Source organism: Cebus imitator, unplaced genomic scaffold (genome assembly GCF_001604975.1).
Source record: "Cebus imitator isolate Cc_AM_T3 unplaced genomic scaffold, Cebus_imitator-1.0 Scaffold654, whole genome shotgun sequence".
Lineage (NCBI taxonomy): Eukaryota > Metazoa > Chordata > Mammalia > Primates > Cebidae > Cebus > Cebus imitator.
The window spans coordinates 44,782-48,606 of record NW_016107969.1 but is presented as its reverse complement, the minus strand read 5'-3'; the positions used below and the strand labels follow the sequence as shown (position 1 = coordinate 48,606).

Genomic DNA, 3,825 nt, shown 5'->3' with positions numbered 1-3,825 from the left:
AGCCTGGGTAACAAGAGCGAAACTCCGTCTCAAAAAAAAAAAAGAAAACACAAAAAGTAGTCAGGCTTGGTGGCTCATGCCTGTGGTTTCACGTACTCCGGAGGCTGAGTTAGGAGGATCGCTTGAGCCTACCAGGTGGAGGCTGCAGTTAGAGATCACCCACTGCACTGCAGCCTGTGCCATAGAACCACACCCTGTCTCAATATAGCAATTAATTAATTAAATTATAAGTATTATATAATCACAGAAAGGAATTTTTGTTTTCTTTTGTTTTGTTTTCTGAGACCAAGTTTCACTCTTGTTGCCCAGCCTGGAATGCAATGGTGTGACCTCTGTTCACCAAAACCTCCACTTCTCAGGTTCAACCGATTCTCCTGCGTCAGCCTCCCAAGTAGCTGGAATTACAGGTATGTGCTACCATGCCCGGGAAATTTTGTATTTTTAGTGGAAACAGGTTTTCTCCATGTTCATCAGGCTGGTTTTGAACTCCGAATCTCAGGTAATCCACCCACCTCAGCCTCCCAAAGTGCTGGGATTACAAGCATGAGACAGGGTGCCTAGCCCAGAAAGTGATTTTTTTTTCACACTTCACTGCCCCACTTCCTACCCCACCCTGGGAAAAGGGAAGAGAGTGACTCACAACTGAATAAGTCACTGTCCTCTGGCTAAATAGGGATTCCAACTAGAAGCTAACTAACTTGTGATGCCAAGATTTACAGAATGAACATGTCTTACAGATAGGAATTTTTTTTTCTTTCTTTTTTTTTTTATTTTCCTTTCTTTCTTTATTTCTTTTTTTTTTGTTTTTTATCTTTTTTATTCGTTTTTTGTTTTTGTTTTTTTGCTTTTGTTTTTATTTTCCTTTCTTTCTTTATTTCTTTTTTTTTTGTTTTTTATCTTTTTTATTCGTTTTTTGTTTTTGTTTTTTTGCTTTTGTCTACAGATAGGAATTTTTAAATTCTCAATCTCATCTGTATAACTTTTTAAAGTCCTAAGTTATTAGATAATATAGCTTATGAAGTCAACATGTCACAACTAATCATATCCAATTAATTCATCCACTCACCTCAACCCAAAATCCTCTACCCCTTTTTTTCTTCTGAGACAGCGTCTAGTTCTGTTGACCAGGCTGCAGTGCAATGGCATGATCTCGGCTCACTGCAGCCTAGATCTCCTGGGCTCAAGTGATTCTCTTGCCTCAGCCTGCAGAGTAGCTGGGAGTACAGGTGTGCACCATTATGTGCAGTTTGTGTGTGTGTGTGTGTGTGTGTGTGTGTCAGAGGTTCAGGTCTCACTACGTTGCCCAGGCTGGTCTCGAACTCCTGCACTCAAGAAATCCCCTTACCTCAGTCTCCTAAAGTGCGAGGATTACAGGCAGGAGCCACTGCGCCCAGCCCCTCTTTATTCATTACTCTTCTTCCCGCCCTAATTCTCTACATCTCTCTCATTCTCCCCTTCTCTCTCTAGCTTGTTGTTTCTTTTTCCCTGGGATTCTGCTCCTCACTTTGTCCCCATCTCCTCTCCTGCTGTTTAACCCCTTCTTCCCTCTATTCCTTCTCTTCCGCCTCTTCTGCTCCATCCTCACAACTTATTTAACTTCTTGCTGCTCCTTTTCTCCAATCTTTTAATCGTCCTCAATCTTTACATATTTCTGCCTCTTATCTCATCTCTGCACCTCCTCTGAGCTCCCTGTTAAGTTTTCTCCTCCCTGTTATACCTCCTTGTCCCCACTGGCACCCACATCCCCAGGTGCCAGGTCCTCTGTGCTGTGGTTCCCTCTATTCTCCTTGCCATCAGCGCCCTCTGCTCTGTCTGCCCGGGCTCCAAATCCCTCCTTGTCTCCGTCACTCTCCTGGGCCTTCCTCTTTGCTGCCCCATCCCTCCCCTGCTGTCCTTCGTCTCCCTGTACATCTCGCTTTTCTCTACATTTCTCCAGTTGCTTTTCCCCTCCTGCTCTTTTTTTTTTCACTTTTGCTGTCTCTTGGCAAATCCCTCACCCATCTTCTACTTTGCCATCTGTTATGGGTCTTCCTCATTCTTGTTTTCTCTATCTCAGGTTTTCTAATGCTCTCTGTCTGTCTCCTGATGTCTTTGGCCCACACAACCACAGGAGGGTCCTGCATCTGGAGAAATGCCTTTTTATAGGGGCTGGAGCTGGGCTGGCAGAACATCCGTGTCACACGAAAGGCCCCGGGCACCTCCCCAACTCGGGCTCAGGGTAAGAGATGACTGCGGAGGGGAGACCTGGGGAACAGTAGGGCCCCTCTGTCAGGCCTCCATGTGCAAGCCCGGACCCAGAAGGTCAGAAATCCTGCCTGCCTTGGCTGGCTGATCCGCCGCCTGGGTTCGCCATTATCCCTGATAGCCCAGCCGAGCTTCCCCCGTTAAGATGGCTCACCCCACCCTGCCATCTTAACTGTTGTTATGATAATGTGACTACTCCTCACCCCGCCCTGCCATCTTAACTGTTATTATGATAATGCGAATCTCTCCAACCTACCCTACCATCTTTTTTTTTTTTTTTGAGACGGAGTCTCGCTCTTGTTACCCAGGTTGGAGTGCAATGGCGCGATCTTGGCTCACCGCAACCTCCGCCTCAGCCTCCTGAGTAGCTGGGATTACAGGCACGCGCCACCATGCCCAGCTGATTTTTTGTAGTTTTAGTAGAGACGGGGTTTCACCGTGTTGACCAGGATGGTCTCGATCTCTTGACCTCGTGATCCACCCACCTCGGCCTCCCAAAGTGCTGGGATTACAGGCGTGAGCCACCGCGCCCGGCCTCCACCCTACCATCTTAACTACTCTTCCGCCTTGCCCCACCGCCATTGTAACTGAACTTATGGTAATGTATATTCCTTGCCCCTACCCCCACCACTGTAACTGATTTTACTCCGTAAGACCCCTGTCCCCTCCCCAAAAGATTTGCCTCAACCTGGCCGGGCGTGGTGGCTCATGCCTGTAATCCAAGCACTTTAGAGGCCAAGGCGGGCGTATCATCTGAGGTCGGGAGTTCAAGACCAGCATGACCAACATGGTGAAACCCTGGCTTTAAAAAATTAAAAAAAAAAAAAAGATTTGCCTCAACCTATAAAACCAACTCCTCTCCCATCGCCCTTCATTAAGGCCTTTTTCGGCCTTAGCCCAACTGCCCCCAGGTGAATAAACAGCAGTGTTTCTCACACAAAACCTGTTCTGGGCGTCTCTTCATTCAAAGCGCGCGTTTTAACACCCTCACGAGAACGGAGGTCTGGGGACGGCGCCTTAGGAAAGGTTGGGGTCTGCAGGATCCCAGGACCAGGCAGAGGTCGCGGCCTCCCCGGGACTGGGGCCGAGGTGCTGCCCTCAGGGGACCGAGGAAGGCGAGGCTGGGAGGCGTCCAGGACGGGAATCCACCCCTCAGGTGAGGACTTCAAAAAGCGCGGGGCGGGAGGAGTCAGAAAAAGGTTTCGAGCAGGAGAACTACGCGATAGGAAATGTACACAGTGCCGTATAACAGAAAAACTGGGGACGGGACCAGCGAGGGCGACTTTAAACCCAAAAGGAAGCAACCCCCGGACTCTCATGGAAACGTCTCAATTTCCTCTGGGTGAAGAAAGATGGGCGAGAATTTCCAGGTTTGTGGGGACCCGACGACCCACGTATAGAAGCGCCGGGGACCTGGGAAACGGAGACTTAATTCAAGACAGAGTGAAACTCACGAGCCACGATGGGACATTCCCTGCACGCGATCCGCTTCCAAGTTTGCACGAAATGTGCGTGCGCAGGACAGAAGCCAGGCCTGGGCGGCCCCGAGGGGAGGCGGGCGGGGCCTGGGCGGTGCGAGGG

The 3,825-nt window shown here is 49.2% G+C and overlaps 1 protein-coding gene across 1 annotated transcript in view; it reads right to left on the bottom strand.

The window, feature by feature from the left end:
- Window positions 1-3,787, bottom strand: part of LOC119469428 (zinc finger protein 813-like) — a gene marked incomplete at its 3' end in the record, with an annotated part of 23,303 nt that extends 19,516 nt beyond the window's left edge. The window contains exon 1 of the mRNA XM_037734674.1: window positions 3,699-3,787. The remainder of the gene's footprint in view (window positions 1-3,698) is intronic.
- Between the last annotated feature and the right edge of the window lie 38 nt (window positions 3,788-3,825).